Below are 23432 nucleotides of genomic sequence, written 5' to 3' on the forward strand. Positions count from 1 at the left end.
CCACCTCTTCAGTCTACTTTTCTTGCTGTGCTCTGTTCCAAAGACGGAAACGTTTAGACACATTTGAACCATCAAAACGAGCAGTTTCTACTAATCTAAACCAAATCAGTTATAAAGACCAGATGATATTTAAATATTACCCATTTTCTCTACAGCTAACAAGATCTTTGTATTTTTTAAAGTATTATAGAAGATTACCCCTTTTTAAGATTTTCTCTGCTTGGTGTGAAGTTAAAAGTTTAAAAAAAGCTGTAAAGCACTTTTTATCCAACTTGGGGACTTACTTCTTAAAGAAGAGGTGTTTTTTTTTTTAATGTCTCTCTAAGTCAAAGTTATTAGTTCCTATGATGCTGCAATTCTAGTGAGTCAGAAACACACCGTATTTGGACTTTGAATTTTCCCTTCTCAATGGCTTCCTCTGTCCTTTTTTTTTCAAGCTGAACAAATGTAAAATATTTTAATCAAGTGAAAACAGACAAAATGTGACTCATTCTACTCGATTAGGGGTTGGCCTGCTGATGTCATCTCATTCTCTGCTGCCAAGTCATTCTAAGGGGAAAAATCCATCTAGAGGAGCTTGCATTTCAGTGTAGGCACTAAAGCATTTTGTTTTAAACTCTTTATCTCCCTTTCCCTCTCTTTTTGGTTCCTTAAAAAAGAGTCTTGAATAATTTCATACTTAGCTTGTGTGTCATGCCATACACATTTCCTTTCATCCCCCATGTCTCCATTCCACTGCTTAATATATATTTCTTCTAAAAACTGTTGGCTATGCTTTATGTAGGAAAAAGAGCTATGAGATTTATATTTGGCAGCTTGAAAACTCGGCTCACTCTCTTTCCATAGCCTCCATTTCAGGACTGGCATTACTATCAATATCTGCTTTTCTTTCTTTTTTTTCATTAAAAATTATTTTTAATTGGAGGATAATTGCTTTATAATGTTGTGTTGGTTTCTGACATACAACGACATGAATCAGCCATAAGTATACAAATGTCCCCTCCCTCTTGGTCTTTGCTCCCATCTCCCACCATTCCCTCCCTCTAGGTTGTCGCAGAGTACTAGATTGAGCTCCCTGAGTTATATAGCAACTTCCTACTAGTCATCTGTTTTACGTGTGGTAGTGTATATGTTTCAATTCTCCTCTCTCAGTTTGTCCCACCCTCTCCTCCCCGTTCTGTGTGTGTTCTTTATGTCCCCATCTCTTTCCTGCTCTGCAAACAGATTCATCAGTATCGTTTTTCTAGATTCCATATATATACAAGATATTTGTTCTTCTCTTTCTGACTTACTTCACTCTGTGTAACAGGCTCTAGGTTCATCCACATCACTACAGTTGACTTAAATTCATTATTTTAATGGCTGAGTAATACTCCCTTGTCTATACACCACAACTTTTTTTTCCCACTCATCTGTCAGTGGGCATTTAGGTCGCGTCCATGTTCTGGCTGTTGTAAATAGTACTGAGAAAGGCAAATCAAAACTACAATGAAGTGTCACTTCACACTAGTCAGAACAGCCATCATCAAAAAATCTACAAACAGTAAACGCTGGAGATGGTGTGGAGAAAAAGGAATCCTCTTGCACTGTTGATAGGAATATAAATTGATACAGCCAGTATGCTGCTGCTGCTAAGTCACTTTAGTTAAAAACCTAGGAATAAAACTACCATATGACCCAGCAGTCCACTACTGGGCATATGCCCTGAGAAAACAATAATTGAAAAAGATGTATGTATCTCAGTATCTGCTTTTATGACTTCATCTAACATCTGTATTCTAAGAGCTCTGAAATCTTTACTTTTATGAAGCATTTAAAGGACCTGATCAAAGTCAACTTTCAACTGACATCACTCTTCAGATGTCCCACAAACATCTTTAATTCAAAATATCAAAATGGAATTAATTATTCCTACTGAGCACCCAAATCTGGTTTTTAAAATAATTTTTCATTGTTAATAGCTTCATCATTCACCCAATCTCCAAAACTAAGTCTCTGATGTCTTTTTAAACTCCCTCTCCATGATCCTTCCTGTTGAATAAGTGTTCAAATACTATTGCTTCCTTTTCAGAAAAAACTCAAGAATTCAATCCCTATTTAATTGTTCAAAGGAAGGACTTTGGGAACCAGGTTTAAATCCTGTCTCCACCCACTACTATCTATGTTACTTAGCCTGTTAAAACCTCTCTGGGTCTCAGTTTTCTTGTCTGTGAAAAGGAAAGAATCATGAGATCATAGAGATCATGAATTTAGAAGAGTACTTGGTATATTATAAGTACTCCATAAATATTAGTTATTATTAGTTTCATCATTATAATCTTCACAGCTTTACTGACTTACTTTATCTCTTGTTTAGAATATTGAAATGATCTTTTAAGTAGTCTTCTAACTCCAGTTCTTAATCACTCAGTTTCCTTATCTAAGGAAAATGTGAGGGCTCAGTCAGAACAACTAAAGTTATACTAGGTATTTTAACAGGATTGGAAGGGTATTGAATAATAGTTATTAGAGAACTGAAAAAACAAAGAAGTAATCAGAGGAATAACTGCGGAAGCTGCTACGACTCCTAAGGCTGAGTGAAGAGAGGCCTCAGGCTGGGGTTTTCGGAAGCTGGATGATTAAGGGAAAAGCCCTGAGAAGAGGACTCAGGCTTGCAGGAAGGAACCACCTGGAACGTACTGGTATCCACCAAGGGGCCTCATGAGGAGAGCCTGGGAAAGTCAGAAGAAGCCTGAGTGCCATGGTGGGGTGACTGTGACAAAGCCACAAAGCGACCAGAAAGCAGAGAGTCCCTTGTCCCTCTCCCCAGTCTTCCAGTCCAGAGCCCTCCTGAAGAATCTAAAAGAACCAGATAGCCAAGGAGAGTTATTTGCAGAATTCCAAGCACTAGGCTCCCAGGAGAGAGTATAGAAGGATGGACTGGAGACGAGAGTCGAGAGCTTAATAACCAGTACAGTGTGCTTTTGAAAATACAACCTCCGCTCTGCACTTTGAAAACAATCAGCAGCCCCTTGCTACCTAAGGGACAGAGTTTTAGACTCCTCGATCTCCAGCCAAAATCCACTTCTTCCGCTCTTTCCCCCATCCTCCCTTTCCTCCCTTATTTCTGTCCTCACGCCACCTCCTAACTTTCAGCTGCCTCTTCACCATGCCCTTTGCTGTGCAGTCGTTGATTCATTTCTTCTGAAACATTTAATTACTTCCATTGTGTTACTCTGTTACCTCTTCTGACTTTCTTTCATATTTTGACAAGATCTTGTCCATTCTTTTAGTCAACTCTTCCATTAAACTGAGTTCTAGACAAAATTAATGATGTATTCCTCTGTACTTCCATAGATTATTGGTACATTCATTCAAATCAGGTGTGTATTGACTCTATATTATGTAATAGCCATTGTGCAAAGCATAGTGTATACAATGATGAACCAAATGCCCTTGGTCTTTGCTACATGGAGTTTCCTGAGGAAATTATTTTTGAACTTGGATTGGAGGAAACTGGGATTGATACATCCAAGAGAATTGATACAACTATTGTATAACCGAGCATGTAGGGTCAAAGTAAGGGCTAACTGGAAAAGTACATTTACACTCTCTAGCATACACATTGGAGAGGGCGATGGCACCCCACTCCAGTACTCTTGCTTGGAAAATCCCATGGACAGAAGAGCCTGGTAGGCTGCAGTCCATGCGGTTGCGAAGAGTCGGACACCACTGAGTGACTTCACTTTCACTTTTCACTTTCATGCATTGGAGAAGGCAATGGCAACCCACTCCAGTGTTCTTGCCTGGAGAATCCTGGGGACGGGGAAGCCTGGTGGGCTGCCGTCTATGGGGTCGCACAGAGTCGGACACGACTGAAGCAACTTAGCAGCAGCAGCAGCAGCAGCAGCAGCAGCAGCGCCATACACATTCTAATCACAGTCCTGGGAAGAGAGGAGAGGAAAGAGAAGAGACAGTTTCTAAATTTTTAATAGCTTAAACAATTAAAGGCTGAGTCATGGGAAATTGAGAGGATTAAAAGCAGAAACAATGAAAAAAACATTTCAAAAGGTGAATTAGAAACTGTTGAATGCTGCTGAGGTTTAATAAAATGAGCATGCAGACTTTTGCACTGGATTAAAATGACCTCATAGTGATCATAGGGAGATCTTTTTCAGTGAAGCAGTGGCACCAACACGTAGAATAAGAACAAGGGAGAGAAAATGGAGACAGCTAAATAACTTAAGAAGAATTTGACTTGAAGAACAAGACCCAGGGTACTTATTTTCTTGTGTTAAAGTTCTTTTCCAGTTTTTCTAACCAGCTACAGCATGTACTTTCTGCAGATACCTTACGTAACCTTACCACTTAGACCAGCAACTGGCACCGACTAGATGCTTGTTAAGGAGATGTGTGACTGATGAAGGTTATTAAAGGGGATTAATTAAAACTATAAAATAACAGAGTGTCTTAGTCTGTTTGGGCTGTTAATTACAAACTACCACAGATCAGGGAGCTTATAAACAACAGAAATTTATTTCTTACAGTTTTGGAGGCTGGAAATCTGAGATCGGTATGCTTGCCTGGTCATGGTCTGGTGAAGACCCCCTGCTGGGTCACAGACTGGTGACTAGGGATCACTCTGGGGCCTCTTATAAGGGGCTATTTTCATTCATGAGGGTTCCCTCATGACTTAAACATCTCTCCCAAACTCCACCAACAAATATCATCATGTTTAGGGTTAGGATTTCAGCATATGAATTTGGGGTGGTTAGGTTCATTCAGGGACTTCCCAGGTGGCTCCGAGGTTAAAGAATCCACCTGCAATGCAGGAGAAATAAGAGATCTTCCCTAAATCGGGAAGATCCCCTGGAGGAGGGCATGGCAACCCACTCCGGTATTGTTGCCCGGAGAATCCCATGGACAGAGGAGGCTGTCTGACTACAGCCCATGGAGTTACAAAGAGCTGGACACGACTGAAGCAACTGAGCAAACACGCACGTATGCACATTCAGGTCATGGCACAGAGCAAGTTTTTGTGGCTTAGGTTTAGTAGAATAGAATACTAAAATACTAAAAGAATAGAATAGTAAAAAAGAATACTTTTTTTCCTGAGTTATTTTTGGCCTAAATTTGAAGATATGTTTCAATGATTCAAAAAAACTTTGCATGTTAAAAGTTAAGAATAGTAGAGGAATCAATGAGAAAATAAAGCCAATTTTTGAAAATAGCACAATGCCATAAACTTCACAGCTCTAATCCATATTCCTGTTGTTTAAGTTTGAAAAGTCCTAGGTGTACCCTAGTTTTATTCTGACTTAACATGTACAAGAAGAGTTTGATCTGCAGTGGTATTACTAGTTTCTTTCAACATGTATTCTCCACTGTTATAGGAGTAATAGGCATCTTAATTTTTGTCTTTAATTTGTGTGAAGTCCAAGGTTATGTTACAAAATAACTTTTGATACTTTAAAAAGTATACATTTGAATTATGTATAAAAAATATCTGCAATATTGCAAGTCAAGCTCAGTAACGTCTGACTCTTTGTGACCCCATGGACTATAGCTTACCAGGCTCCTCTGTCCATGAAATTCTCCAGGCAAGAATACTGAAATGGGTATTCCCTTATCCAGGGGATCTTCCCAAACCAGGGATCAAACCTAGATCTCCTTCATTGCAGGCATATTCTTTATCCTCTGAGCCACCACAGGGGTCCCTCCAAGTTTAATATTTAATTGATGTTCTTACTGAATAGTTACAATTGCAATTCAAAACAAATTATCTACGGCCCAGAGGGATGGTATGGGGAGGGAGGAGGGAGGAGGGTTCGGGATGGGGAACACATGTATACCTGTGGCGGATTCATTTTGATATTTGGCAAAACTAATACAATTATGTAAAGTTTAAAAATAAAATAAAATTAGAGAAAAAACAAAACAAAACAAAACAAATTATCAGAGGCTATTTGGCCCAATTCTACACAAAACTGTCAAATAAATGATATTGTTATGAAAACCTTTCAGTGTTACCTTTCATAGCCTTGTTGTCCCCTGTGGTTCTTCTTCTCTTCTCTGTTTCCAAGTCTTAAATAACTTTCACAAAATTGCTGTCAGTGTGACTTTGTTGGGCAAATACTTTTTAAGTAAGTCATAAATGACGAATAAAGATTAGTGGTTTTTCTTCCCTTTCCAATGGTTACTCAGGCTTGGTTCTACCCTTCATGTTTTTAACAGAGAGCCACCCCTTAGCTCAAAGGACTTTTATTCATCACAGGGTATATTTTAGAGAAGAAACTTCTTATTTCCTCACAAATCACAACATACAGGCAGCTACTATTTCTGCTCTGCGTGCAGCTGGCCTGGAGGGCATCACATCCAAGATAAAACCACATCTGCCTTTGGTCCAACCAAAGTGGGTAGAGCGTCTTTAGGACCTAGGAGTGCTGTGACAGGTGAGGATGGTGGGATTCGGTCTGGGCCTCTGTACTTGTACTTCTTTGTCGAACCAACTCCCCCGAAGTTCCTTTCAGCATCTGTTTTAAGATTGGATGCTCTAACTCTTGCCATCTGCTTGTCTGGTTATAATCCCATCTCTGACTTTGACATATTTCTACCCCTTGCCCTTCCTATGGAGTCCATCATGAACTCACTTGAACCAGCTCTTTCTCTATTAATTTCCCATTCTTGGTGTCATGTTGAGGCTCAGCATCTTGACGCACCTCATGTTATCCCTCCCCATGCCCTACTGTGGTCCTCTGCTCCCAGGCTCTGATGTGACATGTACATGGAATAATCATTGAAAAGTTTATTGTAGACTTAAGAGATGCTAACAGCAGTTTGGAAAAGGAAGGGAGTAATTACTCTTTACTTTAAATAATTCATTTTAGGAAACTGGAATTTTGGTGGGATAATATGATGTTGGTGCCATATTATTACTTCAAAATCCACCAATTTTTCTAATAAATGTGATACCTTGGTTCTTGCATATTATACAAATTTGTAAATCACCAAAAATGCTCATGACTTTTGCTAGCTAATGAATTATAGGTCCCTTTTTAAACCTAGAGATCTTACTTCTAGGAACTGTAAGAAATTAAAATATGAGTGTGGAAAACTAACAATTATTGAAATCAACTGTTGGCCAGATATCTTTCTTACATGCAGTTATTTTACTAATTTTCATAATTTTTTCACAATATAGGAAACATTATCTCCATATTTTATGTAAGATAAGGGTATCTCTATAAGACACAGTTGGGTGGAAAATACAACATGAACACAGAAATCTAAGTCAAGGCCAAATGTAAACTGATTCAGTTCAGTTTTTTTACTAAGATCTAAAAGTGGCCTTATTTCTTGGGAAATAGATGGGGAAACAGTGGAAACAGTATCAGACTTTATTTTTGGGGGCTCTAAAATCACTACAGATGGTGACTGCAGCCATGAAATTAAAAGACACTTACTCCTTGGAAGAAAAGTTATGACCAACCTAGATAGCATATTGAAAAGCAGAGATATTACTTTGCCAAGAAAGGTCCGTCTAGTCAAGGCTATGGTTTTTCCAGTGGTCATGTATGGATGTGAGAGTTGGACTGTGAAGAAGGCTGAGTGCCGAAGAATTGATGCTTTTGAACTGTGGTGTTGGAGAAGACTCTTGAGAGTCCCTTGGACTGCAAGGAGATCCAACCAGTCCCTTCTGAAGGAGATCAGCCCTGGGATTTCTTTGGAAGGATTGATGCTAAAGCTGAAACTCCAATACTTTGGCCACCTCATGCGAAGAGTTGACTCATTGGAAAAGACTCTGATGCTGGGAAGGATTGGGGGCAGGAGGAGAAGGGGACGACAGAGGATGAGATGGCTGGATGGCATCACTGACTCGATGGACGTGAGTCTGAGTGAATTCCGGGAGTTGATGATGGACAGGGAGGCCTGGCGTGCTGCGATTCATGGGGTTGCAAAGAGTTGGACACGACTGAGCGACTGAACTGAACTGAAATGTGGCCCAATGTCTCATTTAGAGACATAGTCTCCCACTGTAATTAAGAATTTGATTTGGAATTAGATTTCCTGGGTTCTATCCCTTTTCTTCTACTCATCAGCACTGAGGCTCTGAGTGTACCACTTAACATACTCAAGACTCAATTTTGTTATCTTTAAGTTAGGGATGGTAATGGTGAAGATGGTAATATTTCCTTTCTTCCAGGATTGCCTGTGCCAATCAGATAATACATGTAAAGCAGCTGGTGACTGGTATAGAGTAAACATAAAATAATTGTTGTTTCCTTAATTTGGACATTTTGGCTTTTAAAAAAATAGCTTTATTTTCATTTGGATAACAAAATAGGAAACAAAGAAAAGCTATATATTTCAGGTAGTTCAGTTCAGTCACTCAGTCCTCTCTGACTCTTTGCAACACCATGGACTGCAGCATGCTAGGCTTCCCTGTCCCTCACAAACTCCCGGAGCTTGCTCAAACTCATGTCCATCAAGTCAGTGATGCCATCCAACCATCTCATCCTCTGCCATCCCCTTCTCCTCCTGCCTTCAATCTTTCCCAGCATCAGGGTCTTTACCAATGAGTCAGTTCTTCACATCAGGTGGCCCAAGTATTGGAGCTTCAGCTTCAGCATCAGTCCTTCCAACGAATATTCAAGACTGATTTCCTTTAGGATGGACTGGTTGGATCTCCTTACAGTCCAAGGGACTCTCAAGAGTCTTCTCCAAAACCACAGTTCAAAAACATCAATTTTTCAGCACTCAGTTGCTTTATGGTCCAACTCTAACATCCATTCATGATTACTGGCAAAACCATAGCTTTGACTACATGGACCTTTTCAGTAAGTAATGTCTCTACATTTTAATACGCTGTCTAGGTTGGTCATAGCTTTACTTCCAAGGAGCAAAGAGTCTTTGAATTTCATGGCTGCAGTCACCATCTGCAGTGATTTTGGAGCTCAAGGAAAGAAAGTCTCTCACTGTTTCCACTGTTTCTCCATCGATTTGCCATGAAGTGATGGAACCAGATGCCATGATCTTAGTTTTTTGAATTTTGAGTTTTAAAACAGTTTTTTCACTCTCCTTTTTCATTTTCATCAAGAAGCTGTTTAGTTCCTCTTCACTTTCTGCCATAAGGGTGGTGTCATCTGTATATCTGAGGTTATTGATATTTCTCCTGGCAATCTTGATTCCAGCTTGTGCTTCATCGAGCCTAGCATTTCTCATGATGTACTTTGCATATAAGTTAAATAAGCAGGGTGACAATATACAGCCTTGACACACTCCTTTTCATATTTGGAACCAGGCTGTTGTTCCATGTCCAGTCCTAACTGTTGCTTCCTGACCTGCATACTGGTTTCTCAAGAGGCAGATCAGGTGGTCTGGTATTCCCATCTCTTTCAGAATTTTCCAGTTTGTGGTAATCCACAAAATCAAAGATTTTGGCATAGTCAATAAAGCAGATATAGATGTTTTTCTGGAACTCTCTTGCTTGTTCGATGACCCAGTGGATGTTGGCAATTTGATCTCTGGTTCCTCTGCCTTTTCTAAAATCAGCTTGAACATCTGAAAGTTCACGGTTCACATACTGCTGAAGCCTGGCTTGGAGGATTTTGAGCATTACTTTACTAGCGTGTGAGATGAGTGCAATTGTGTGGTAGTTTGAGCATTCTTTGGCATTGCCTTTCTTTGGGACTGGAATGAAAATTGACCATTTCCAGTCCTGTGGCCACTGATGCATTTTACAAATTTGCTGGCACACTGAGTCAGCACTTTCACAGCATCATCTTTTAGGATTTGAAATAGCTCAACTGGAATTCCATCACCTCCACTAGCTTTGTTCATAGTGATGCTTCCTAAGACCCACTTGACTTCACATTCCAGGATGTCTGCCCCTAGGTGAGTGATCACACCATCATGATTATCTGGGTTGTGAAGATCTTTTTTGTACAGTTCTTCTGTGTATTCTTGCCACCTCTTCTTAACATCTTATGCTTCTGTTAGGTCCATACCATTTCTGTCCTTTATTGAGCCCTTTTTTTGCATGAACTGTTCCCTTGGTATCTCTAATTTCCTTGAAGATATCTCTAGTCTGTCCCATTCTATTGTTTTCCTCTATTTCTTTGCACTGATCACTGGGGAAGACTTTCTTATCTCTCCTTGCTATTCTTTGGAACTCTGCATTCAGATGTTTATATCTTTCCTTTTCTCCTTTGCTTTTGGCTTCTCTTCTTTTCACAGCTATTTGTAAGGCCTCCTCAGACAGCCATTTTGCTTTTTTGCATTTCTCTTTTGGGGATGGTCTTGGTCCCTGTCTCCTGTACAATGTCATGAACCTCATTCCATAGTTCATCAGGCACTCTGTCTATCAGATCCAGGCCCTTAAATCTATTTCTCACTTCCACTGTATAATTATAAGGGATTTGATTTAGGTCATACCTGAATGGTCTAGTGGTTTTCCCTTCTTTCTTCAATTTAAGTCTGAATTTTGCAATAAGGAGTTCATGATCTAATCCACAGTCAGCTCCCAGTCTTGTTTTTGCTGACTGTATAGAGCTTCTCCATCTTTGGCTGCAAAGAATATAGTCAACCTGATTTCAGTGTTGACCATCTGGTGATGTCCATGTGTAGAATCTTCTCTTGTGTTGTTGGAAGAGGGTGTTTGCTATGATCAGTGCATTGTCTTGACAAAGCTGATAGCCTTTGCCCTGCTTCATTCTATACTCCAAGGCCAAATTTGCCTATTATCCCAGGTGTTTCTTTACTTCTTCTTCATTTCAGTCCCCTATAATGAAAAGGACATCTTTTTTGGGTGTTAATTCTAGAAGGTCTTGTAGGTCTTCATAGAACTGTTCAACTTCAGCTTCTTCAGCATTACTGGTCAGGATAGACTTCGATTTCCATGATATTGAATGGTTTGTTTTGTAAATGAACAGAGATCATTATGTCATTTTGAGATTGCATCCAAGTACTCATTTCTGACTGTTTTGTTGACTATGATAGCTACTCCATTTCTTCTAAGGGATTCTTGCCCACAGTAGTAGATATAATGGTCATCTGAGTTAAATTCACCCATTCCAGTCCATTTTAGTTCGCTGATTCCTAAAATGTCATTCACTCTTGCCATCTCCTGTTCGACCACTTCCAATTTACCTTAATTAATGGACCTAACATTCCAGGTTCCTATGCAGTATTGCTCTTCAGAGCATCAGACCTTTCTTCCATCACTAGTCACATCCACAACTGGGTGTCGTTTTTGCTTTGGCTCAGTCTCTTCATTCTTCTGAGATAATTTCCCCACTGATCTCCAGTAGAATACTGGGCACCTATTGACCTGGGGAGTTCATCTTGTAGCGTCCTATCTTCTTGCATTTTCATACTGTTCAAGGGGTTCTCAAGGCAGGAATACTGAAGTGGTTTGATATTCCCTTCTCCAGTGGACCACATTTTGTCAGAACTCTCCACCATAACCCACCCATGTTGGGTGGCCCTACACAGATTGGCTCATAGCTTCACTGCATTAGACAAGGCTGTGGTCCATGTGATTAGATCGGTTAGTTTTCTGTGATTGTGGTTTTCAGTCTGTCTGCCTTCTGATGGAGAAGGATAAGAGACTTAAGAAAGCCCTTTGATGGGAGAGACTGACTAAGGGGGAAACTGGGTCTTGTTCTGATGGGCAGGTCCATGCTCAGTAAATCTTCAATTCAATATTCTGTTGATTGGTTGAGTTGTGCTCCCTGCCTGCTATTTACCTGAGGCCAAACTATGGTGGAGGTAATGAAGATAATGGAGACCTCCTTTGAAAGATCCCATGCATGTACTGCTACACTCAGTGCCCCCAGCCCTGCAGCAGGCCACCACCGACCCACGCCTCCGCTGGAGACTCCTGGACACTACAGGCAAGTCTGGGTCAGTCTCTTGTGGTGACACTGCTCCTTTCTCCTTGGCCCTGGTGCACACAAGGTTCTGTCTGTGCCCTCCAAGAGTCTATTTCCCAGTCCTGTGTAAGTTCTGGCAGCTCTATGGCAGGGTTAATGGTGACCTCCTCCAAGAGGGCTTGTGCCATAACGAAGGCTGCTGCACCCAGAGCCCCTCTTCCTGTGGCAGTCCACTGCTGACCCGTACCTCCACAGGAGACGCTCAAGCACAGCTCTGTCTCAGTCTCTGTGGGGTCCCTGGGTCCTGGTGCACACGAGGTTTGTTTGAGCCCTCTGAGCATCTCTGGGGGAGATGGGATTTGATTCTAAATGTGAATTTGCCCCTCCTTCCATCTTCCTGGGGCTTCTCCTTTACCCTTAGGTGTGAGGTATCTCTTCATAGCTGTTCCAGTGCTTACCATCTTACTGGGATTCCTCTGACCTTGGATGTGGGGTATCTCTTCACAGCTGCTTGCTTCATGCAAAGATGGGCACAATAAAGAACAGAAATGGTGTGGACCTAACAGAAGCAGAAGATATTAAGAAGAGGTGGCAAGAATACACAAAATTATATAAAAAAGATCTTCATGACCCAGATAACCAAGATGGTGTGATCACTCACCTAGAGCCAGATAACCTGGAATGTGAAGTCAAGTGGGCCTTAGGAAGCATCACTATGAACAAACCTAGTGAAGGCGATGTAATTCTAGTTGAGCCATTTCAAATCCTAAAAGATGGTACTGTGAAAGTGCTGCACTCAATATGTCAGCAAATTTAGTAATTTCAGCAGTGGCCACAGGACTTAAAAAGGTCAGTTGTAATTCCAATCCCAAAGAAAGGCAATGCCAAAGAATGTTCAAACTATTGCACAATTGTACTCATCTCACACACTAGCAAAGTAATGCTCAAATCCTCCAAGCCAGCCTTCAACAGTAAGTGAACTATGAAATTCCAGATATTCAAGGTGGATTTAGAAAAGGCAGAGGAACCAGGGATCAAATTGCCAACATCCACTGGATCATAGAAAAAGGAAGAGAGTTCCAGAAAAATATCTACTTCTGCTTTATTGACTATGCCAAAGCCTTTGACTGTGTGGATCACAATAAACTGTGGAAAATTCTGAAAGAGATGGGAATACCAGAACACCCGACTTGCCTCTTGAGAAACCAGTATGCAGGTCAGGAAGCAACAGTTAGGACTGGACATGGAACAACAGACTGGTTCCAAATTGAGAAAGGAGTATGCCAAGGCTGTATATTGTCACCCTGCTTATTTAACTTATATGCAGAGTACATCATGAGAAACGCTGGGCTGGATGAATCACAAGCTGGAATCAAGATTGCTGGGAGAAACACCAATAACCTTAGATATACAGATGACACCACCCTTATGGTAGAAATCGAGGAAGAACTAAGAGCCTCTTGATGAAAGTGAAAGAGGAGAGAGAAAACTTTGGCTTAACATTCAGAAAAGCAAAATCACGGCATCTGGTCCCATCACTTCATGGCAAATAGATGGGGAAACAATGGAAACAGTGAGAGGCTTTATTTTTGGGGGCTCCAAAATCACTGCAGATGGTGACTGCAGCCATGAAATTAAAAGACGCTTACTCCCTGGAAGGAAAGTTAAGACCAACCTAGATAGCATACTAAAAATCAGAGACATTACTTTGCCAACAAATGTCTGTCTAGACAAAGCTATGGTTTTTCCAGTAGTCATGTATGGATGTGAGAGTTGAACTATAAAGAAAACTGAGTTTGGAAGAATTGATGCTTTTGGACTGTGGTATTGGAGAAGACTCTTGAGAGTCCTTTTGGACTGCAAGGAGATCCAACCAGTCCATTCTGAAGGAGATCAGTCCTGGGTGTTCTTTGGAAGGAATGATGCTGAAGCTGAAGCTCCAAAACTTTGGCCACCTCATGCGAAGAGTTGACTCATTGGAAAAGACCCTGATGCTGGGAAAGATTGAAGGCAGGAGGAGAAGGGGACGACAGAGGATGAGATGGTTGGATGGCATCACTGACTTGATGGACAAGAGTTTGAGCAAGCTCTGGAAGTTTGTGATGGACAGGGAAGCTTGGCATGCTGCAGTCCGTGGGGTCACAAAGAGTCAGACACGACTTAGCGACTGAACTGAACTGAACTGACTGACGGTCCTTCTTTTTCATTCTTGTTTTTGAAAATGTTAAAGTGAGCTTGATTTCTCCACAAGAATAGTATAATTTACTAAGTTGGAGAATTAAAGTGTGGTATGTGAAAATGCCTCAGTTTTCAGACAGGGGTAGTCCTGGGTCAAGTTCTCCAATATTATTCTCAATAATTTTTCAGTATTGCTTTTCAGAATGTCAGTGTAAGGTATTCCAGTTTTATTGAAATTTTCATACATATGTTTTATATATTCAGGTAAAACTCTTTTAGGCTAATGGGTCACGAGTTTCTCTGGAGTTTGCCGGTGTTAACACTGGAGCAAAATAGTAAAAGTGGAACAAGGACTGTAGTCATGTAAGTAAGATGTGACCCTCAGTATTGAAGATTGAAGTACTATATTACAACTGAAATGGTGACAAAAATGCTTATTACAGGCCACTTATTATACAAAAATTTAAAAATTACTTAGAATGGCACTCTGTTCTCTAAACTTGCTGATACACCACGACTTTGGATATTGTTTTATACCTGATTCAGCAGTTTTAGAAACACTGAAATACTCAGCATACAGCTGTGTTCCTATTTGCACAGACTTCACATCTGCCAAAGCAAATACTGGTCTGCTCCCTTTAATTCTACCATGCCAAGAGAGTTTCTCCTGTATTTATGGGATGGGTGTGTTGATTGTAAGTTAGAGCTCTGGTGTTTGGTTCTTGACTACATTGTACTTAAGTTCATTCTAAGTTTTTTTGGTTGGAACTTGAAAGCAATGCCACTTTTAGATTTGGGAGGGTGCAAAGAAATAAGGCAGGACTATTATATTATGGTCATGCTATATCTTCATTACATGTCCTTGACTTGTACATATGTCTGAAGAACTCATATGTTCTCTTGTTTCCAAAATATACCTTTAAAGACTCCATTTCAGATTTATAATCTGTACCAGTGGGAAGTTATTGAACTTGAATTTTATTTTTAGCATTTCTATGCCATTAGAGGAAAAATTATTTAGCAGAGAAGAGGCTTGGAATCTATTAGTAATAATATTGTTCTAGTAATTGAGCTGTTAGGCAAAACTTTTTTGTAGAAAAAACAATTTCATTTAAATATTGGTAAGTTTAGATGTACGTAAGTAATAAAATATGAATGATTGAACTTGATCTTGAGAAAAGATTAATGAGCTTTATGTCTCTGACTCAGGTTTCCCTTCCCCTCATCCACATTTCTACTTTCTGGCTGAATTTTCCACCAAAGGCAATAATTTTAATGATAACTCAAATTCATCATGCCCACCGTGAATGTAAAAATTTTAAATACCTAAATAGGATAAATAAAAAGCTGGATTTGGAATGAATAGAAGAGAGAGATGAGGAGAATAAGTGCAGGGAAAGAGTGGAGGATGGAATAACTTCTATTTATTCAAGTTGCAATAAGTGAACAGGCCAAGAAGGCAGAGGTTTCATATTCAGAGGCTGTAGAAATCAATTGCTACAGATTTAAAATTAATGTGGTAGAAAAGTGAAAGCTACTGAGCAAAAGAACAAAAATGAGAGTAGTAGATATATGAGCATGTAAGGTAAATTTGTGATGGAGTTTTTATGAATATATGCTTTTAATATACTGTTAGTGATGGCTCCAGAGTTTATAATACACATTTTAAAATCAAGGCCAACCTTCACATGTAATATTAAACTTTACAACAGTACATTTCCAATTTTTCTTTGTCATCTTTTATGCTATTTTATCTTAGAGTTTACTTTTCCATATGCTATAATTGTTACTATAGTTGCTTTAGACATTCAGTTATATTTTAGGCAAAAAATAATAACATATATCTCTTATATTTACCATAATTTTAACTATTTCCAGAATTCTTCATTTCTTTGTGTAGACCCAAGTTTCTGTCATATTCCTTTTGCCTAAATAATTTTGTTTAACATTTCTTATATGCAGGGCTTCAAGTAACAAATTATCTCAGTTATTGTTTGTCTCAACTATACTTCTTTTCTATTCTAAAAGATATTTTTTCTGGATAAATAAGTTTTGGTTGACATTGTTTTTTCTTTCACTACTTTAAAAGCAATATTCCATTGTACTCATCTCACTCAATAGCAAAGTGATGCTAAAAATCCTCCAAGCCAGGCTTCAATAGTATATGAACTGTGAACTTCTAGATGTTCAAGCTGGAATTAGAAAAGGCAGAGGAACCTGAGATAAATTGCCAACATCCATTGGATCATCGAAAAAGTAAGAGAGTTCCAGAAAAATATCTACTTCTGTTTTATTGACTATGCCAAAGCCTCTGACTGTGTGGGTCACCACAAACTGTAAAATTCTAAAAGAGATGGGAATACCAGACCACCTTACCTGCCTACTGAGAAATCTGTATACAGGTCAGGAAGCAACAGTCAGAGATGGACATGGAACAACAAACTAGTTCCAAATTGGGAAAGGAGTCCATCAAGGCTGTATATTGTCACCCTGCTTATTCAACTTACATGCAGAGTACATCATGAGAAATGCTGGACTGGATGAAACACAAGCTGGAATCAAGATTGCTGGGAGAAATATCAATAACCTCAGATATACAGATGACACCACCCTTATGGCAGAAAGCGAAGAAGAACTAAAGAGTCCCTTGATGAAAGTGAAAGAGGAGAGTGAAAAAGTTGGCTTAAAACTCAACATTCAGAAAACTAAGATCATGGCATCTGGTCAAATAGATGGAGAAACAGTGGAAACAGTGAGAGACTATTTTTTGTGGCTCCAAAATCACTGCAGATGGTGACTGCAGCATTAAATTCAAAGATGCTTACTCCTTGGAAGAAAATTTATGACCAACCTAGACAGCATATTAAAAAGCAAAGACATTTCTTTGCCAACAAATGTCCGTCTAGTCAAAGCTATGGTTTTTCCAGTAGTCATGTATGGATGTGAGAGTTGGACTATAAAGAAAGCTGAGCACCGAAGAATTGATGCTTTTGAACTGTGGTGTTGGAGAAGACTCTTGAGAGTCCCTTGGACTGCAATGGGATCCAACCAGTCCATCCTAAAGGAAATCAGTCTTGAATATTTATTGGAAGGACTGATGTTCAAGCTGAAACTCCAATACTTTGGCTACTTGATGCGAAGAACTGACTCATTTGAAAAGACCCTGATGCTGGGAAAGATTGAAGGCAGGAGGAGAAGGGGATGACAGAGGATGAGATGGTTGGATGGCATCACCTACTCAATGGACATGAGTTTGAGTAAACTCCAGGAGTTGTTGATGGAGAGGGAAGCCTGGCATGCTGCAGTCCATGGGGTGGCAAAGAGTTGGATACAACTGAGTGACTGAACTGAATTGAACTGAATGAACTTTTTCTTCCTACCTCAATATTCAGATCATCTTTAATATGGAAACTCAATAAGTCCACTAAGATATGATCTTGTGTTGATTGTTCAGTAACAACTTTTGTTATGATATATATATTCTTGTTCAAGATATGTATATATATGATATATATATTATATGTTCAGGATGTTCTCTTTATTAAAAATGCTTCTCCTCTCATATGTTTTGTGTACATTTTCTGTTCTCTTTTTTAAAATCAGGAGCACCAATTACATATATATTGAATCTCTGATTTCCTTAGTTTTACAATACCTATCATTGTCTTTACGTACTTTAGTAGCTGTATTATCTTCCAGTTATTTTTGTGTTAGTGCATTTAACCTGTTCACTATCTTTTCTGTTTTCAGTAATATATATTCCATTGCTTTTGCTTTCACTATGGCTTTTGTTTATATTTATCTTCGATTCCCTTTTTGAGCACTTATAAACTCAGTCTTCATCTTCTATAGACATGTAACACTTGATCTCATAATTTATTATTAGTGTAATTTGTTAATAGAAATATCACATATTAATTTTACTGAGAGTCTGAAAAATCCTTTATTTGAACTATGGCTCTGTTTTTTTTCATGTGCCTTCCTATTCTTCCTCTTCTACCTTTTGCTTGCTTTCCTTTTCTCTTTTTAGTTTCTGTGCTGGCATTAACAGGGCTAGGAATTTGCAGGAAGATAAAGTGGAGAAAGAAAAGTCGTGACAAAGAAACGAGCTGGCAGGGCCTGTGACTCTTGTTTGGATTTTTTTCTTGAGCGCTCCTCCAAGGTACATCCTTACTCAGTTTTCAGCATCCATGAGATTCGTATGACTGACAGTGATGTTTGCAGTGAAGGTCTCCTTCCTGTTCACCCATCCTTTCCCCACAGACTTTCTGAGCTTTGATCTGGTAAATGTTATAGGTCATTTGATTAAGTGCTATGCTACCACCTTGTGTAAATGTTATATATAAATACAATAATTGAAAAAGGTAGTAGAAATTATATGGCTAAATAATTATCTTGTATTGATATTGTCTTGTAGCTGAGGGAATGGACTCTCGTCTTGCAGCTGAAGGTACTAGACTTTGAAACTCAGTTTTAACCACTGTCTTTGCCTGATTATACTTAACCATTCTAGTATTTGGTTTTCTTAACTTTGAACCTACTTCATACATGATGTTTGTATTAAATGATATTAATTCCCAAACGGCACTGAGTAGAATGCTTGGCACAAAGTATTCAATACATTTTATTATTATTGTTAGTAATTTGTATTTATTATATCCTTTTGCTTTCAACTACTCATTCATAAATTTATAAATTTGTCTCACTTATAAATTTGTGAAATCCTTACCTACAAGTTGCTAAAGGAAAAACTTCCCATAATCTCATCTGGATCACTTTTTCTTAGCCTTCTTTTTGTTTTTTTGTTTTTTGCCAATAGTCTGCTGTATCTAACACTTGGAAGAATTCTATTTTTGATAGATTGTGTATACCAGGATCCTGGCAAGAAACAGATGAGATCCTCTGGGACGCAATAGAGGATGATGAATGAAAACATTTACAACGGTGTGAGAAGGAAAGTATGTTCAACAACAAATGGTAAAGCACCCAAGACTTGTGTTTATCATCCTTGGGCCTGGATAAATAAAAGAAGAGAACAGTTTTTGGAACCTGGGGAAATGTTGCTTTAGGAAAAAGCTACCCCGCAGGAATGTAGCCATTCTCTAACCACAGCCTGGCAGGCGGGGGCCAGGAGAATAAATACTCTGACCTCATTCTCTTCCTGCTTTCCAATCCCCTACTGTGCTTCCCAATGCCCAGACCATAACAGGCCAAGCCAGAGAATGAGGTTGTTGATGGAACTGTAAATGTCAGCCTCTTGGGACAAGCAGATGTATAGAAAGAGATGGAGAATGAATCTGATGGGGCAAAAGGAGAAAACCAAGTACATCTGTTGCTTTCTTTGGGAATTTATTGTATCAGAATAAATATTCTAACTGTAGACAAGTCTGTAGAACCATATCTGTACATAGTTTAGACTTTAAATTGAATAGTCTTTTTCACCTGACTTTTCGAGTTCTGGCTATAATTTTTAAATTAGCCACCCTACAGCTTTGTGTTTTGAAATAAAAGCAAACAAATATACCACCGTGGGTTGTTCTATATTTTAAAGAGAAGAGGAAAAAATTGGACTAAATGCTGCCTTAATAAATATTACTCTATAGATGGTTATGGCATTATCTCGTGTTTCATCTCCCTTGCTAACATTTACCAGCTAGTTTTACATTTAAGTTTTTAATGACCACCAATATGTGAATTATAAAAGTTTTTACTACATAAGAGTAGAATTAACAAAATACTCATTTTACTTTTTCATCAAGGGTCTGCTCAACAATTTGTATTTATAAGAACCCAACTCAAAAATGTTACAAAAAGAACTGGTCTTGATTCTGTTGAGTCATAGTCTATTGAAAAGATAGAACATCATGTAAAAACATAGTTTTAGAAAAGGAAGAATATTAATGTGGCTGAATGAAAGAATACGTCAATGAAGTAGTTGATGAATAAATTAGAAATTAGAATAGAATTGCTCTGAAAATAAAAATCAATAACTCTCTCTTGCTTTCCAACTTGGAATCTAAAAAAACGATTACTGCTGAAACAAAAAATTAGTTTATATCTCAAGTTGATAGATTGGTGGCTTAACACTGACTATCATTTCTTCTGCTTATTTATTAATATCACTTTTGTCTATCCCTCAAGAGGATGACTTATATATGTTCTACAACAGTAGGTAAAGGGTTGATTTTCAGACCTTTAATTTGTTTTCCATCTACTATTATAAAAGCAACTTCTGGATGATTAATTAACTTTTTAGACTTATCATTAATAGAATTATCTGATAAATGGCTCTAGTCAGCATGTGTTTCCCACTTGTCAACAAACCAACAAATAAAACTTCATACCTCCATCCATTTTTCTAGCAAATATTCTACCCAGCCTATCCTTTCTCCCTAGATTTTTCCAAAAAAGTGGTACCTTCCTCCACATTTCCCTTTTGCTATCCACATTTCATCCACTTAAAGATGAGCTTCATACTGTTTCATTTTCATAAGATCTTTTGTTCATAATCAAATAATCACAGAGTGGTGGTAAAAGAGGGGCTTCACACAGGGCACTAGTGTTAAAGAACCCACCTGCCAATACAGGAAACATAAGAGACATGTGTTCGATTCCTGGATCAGGAAGATCCCTACACTCCAGTAGTTTTGCTTGGAAAATTCCATGGATAAAGGAGCCTGGCAGGCTACAGTATATGGGGTTGCAAAGAGTCGGACACGACTGAAGAGGCAGCATGCACCATGCATGGTGGTAAAAGATCTCACTTTACTCCAACAGCACTGCCAAAGATGAGTAACTGCCAGCCTAGATTCTGTGCTTGGAAGTGTATTCCTTATCTTTATGTCTATATATCTTTATTGTATAAAGATAATATTTATATATTCAATCTCCATGTGGAAAATTGATGTTAAAGAATAATATACACGTCTTCCAGGTAGGAGTGATATATATACTCCTAGATCTAAATATGTGTTTTATTAAAGGTTAAATTTGCAGAATGAAAAATAACAAGGGCTTATGAGAAACTTCTGGTACATAAAAGAACAGTAATATGAAGCCTCTGGCTATACTGGTTTTCTCTGTTTCTTAACTATATCAAGCAGATCCTATCTTAATGCATTTGTATGAGTTTTTGCTGGAGTTTTCCACCTTTGAAGATTTTCATGGCTAGCTACTTTTTGTCATTTGGCTCTGAGTTTAAACATCGCTAGTAAACTAAATAAACCTAAATAAACATTCTTTTTAAACCAATTCAACAGCTTAAACATATCTATTCTTAACCACAATCAAGTATATACTTGTCTCCAGTGGCTTTATCTATCACACAGAAACAGAGAATCTTTCCAGGAACTCTTTCCACCTTTCTTTATTTATAATATCGTAAGTTGGGGAACAGCTTAATATCTGACAACAGGGGAATGACTAAACGAATTATAGATTAGATGTATGATAGAATATTACATAGTTGCTAAAAGGGCTGTTCACAGACACTAGGAAACCAGTAGGACATCAAGAGATTGCATGTAACATGCATTCGCAAATGACAGAAATTTGAAACAAATACTGTGTTAAAAATTATTATATCAGGGTTTATTAAATGAAATCATTTTCTTTGTACTTTCTATATTTTCCATTTTCTAGGGATGGGGAAGTGTATGCTATGTTTAGTCTTGTGAACATGAAAATTACATACTATCTGAAAAATGTAGAAGAGAATTGGACATGCTTGGATCATGGTGTAGAGCAGTGTTTCCTGAACTTTTAGTTTGGTTTCAGGAGCCTTTTTCACTTGTATAATTATCAAGGACTCCAAATAGCATTTAGTAGTTTATACTTACTGATATTTACAATTTTAGAAGTTAAATCTCAGAAATTTTTAAAAAGTTATTAATTCATTGAAAACAATATATCCATTTTATGTTAACATCAAAGATGCAGGTTCGATGCACGATACTGGATGCTTGGGGCTGGTGCACTGGGACGACCCAGAGGGATCGTACGGGGAGGGAGGAGGGTTCAGGATGGGGAACATGTGTATACCTGTGGCGGATTCATGTTGATATATGGCAAAACCAATACAATATTTTAAGGTTAAAAAATTTAAAAAAAAAAGAAAAAAAAATAAATGTCTCCCCTAAAAAAAATATATATGTTATTATAAAACAACCATATTTAACAAAACAAGAACTTAATTAGATGAGTGGCATTATTTAAAATTATTGCAAATCTCATAAATATCTGGCTTAAGAAAATACAACAGAGTCTCATATTTGTATCTGATTTCCATCTGTTGCCATGTTTTGCTATGGTTAAAGTATATTGAAAAACATGAACTCATACAGATATGTGATTGGAAAAAGGAAAGCTTCACAGACTTACTCTTACACTCTTACACCCCAACTCCCTAAATGTAGAAAGTCTTGGGAGCACCCGAGTATGTAGACCTTCCTCTGAGGTGGAAGAAGAATTGGAAGTCAGATCTGGGTTTGAGTCCTAAATAAGTGATGTATTTATTAGTTGTGTAATTCTGACATTTCATTTAACGCCACTGAACTAAATGTTATGGAGAAGGAAATGGCAACCCACTCCAGCGTTCTTGCCTGGAGAATCCCAGGGATGGCAGAGCCTGGTGGGCTGCCGTCTATGGGGTCGCACAGAGTCAGACACGACTGAAGCGACTTAGCAGCAGCAGCAGCAGCAGCAACTAAATGTTATCTGTGAAATGAGATTCGTATTCCACTGTGTGGTTGAGAAAAGTCATTGTTGTGAAATTCCTTTGCATTGTCAAAACAAAGACTTGAGATACAACATATGTCATTTTCCTATTTTCTCTGTTTAATCAGTAGTAGTAGTTATGTTTGTAGCTTTCATAGTCATAAGTGGTAAAGGAATAATATTTTAATTCTGTGCATTACTTCTACGCAAAAGGAAAATTTTTTTTCAGAAGGCTGTTGGACTGTCCCCCTCATTATTCTGTCCCCTCCTGTCTCTCCAAACTCTTGCTCTCCTCTTAGCTCATTCTATGAGATCAGTACTCAGTTGGAAGTTCTTTTTGAGTTTAGGCAGTCTAAAGGGAACCCTGCCAAACCAAGGAACATCGCATTGTTCACTTGTCTTGTCCTTTTACCCATTGAAAATATGCATTTAATGGCTAAAAATAGCTTTAGGATTCACTGTCCATTCCTAAATGAAGAAAGGGATAGTATTTTTCTTAAATGGTCTGTTTATATTTAATCATTCTTTAAGTGTATTAATAATGAGAATGATAGCTTATATTTTATTAATTTTTAGAATTTATAATGCTCATTCATGAATAGCCTCTGTGACAATACCTGGGAATATGAAGGGACTTCTACTACTTCATTTTGTAAATAAGAAACTGGGCTCTGATAATGTAGAGGG

Source organism: Bos indicus, chromosome 2 (assembly GCF_029378745.1).
Source record: "Bos indicus isolate NIAB-ARS_2022 breed Sahiwal x Tharparkar chromosome 2, NIAB-ARS_B.indTharparkar_mat_pri_1.0, whole genome shotgun sequence".
Taxonomy (NCBI): Eukaryota; Metazoa; Chordata; class Mammalia; order Artiodactyla; family Bovidae; genus Bos; species Bos indicus.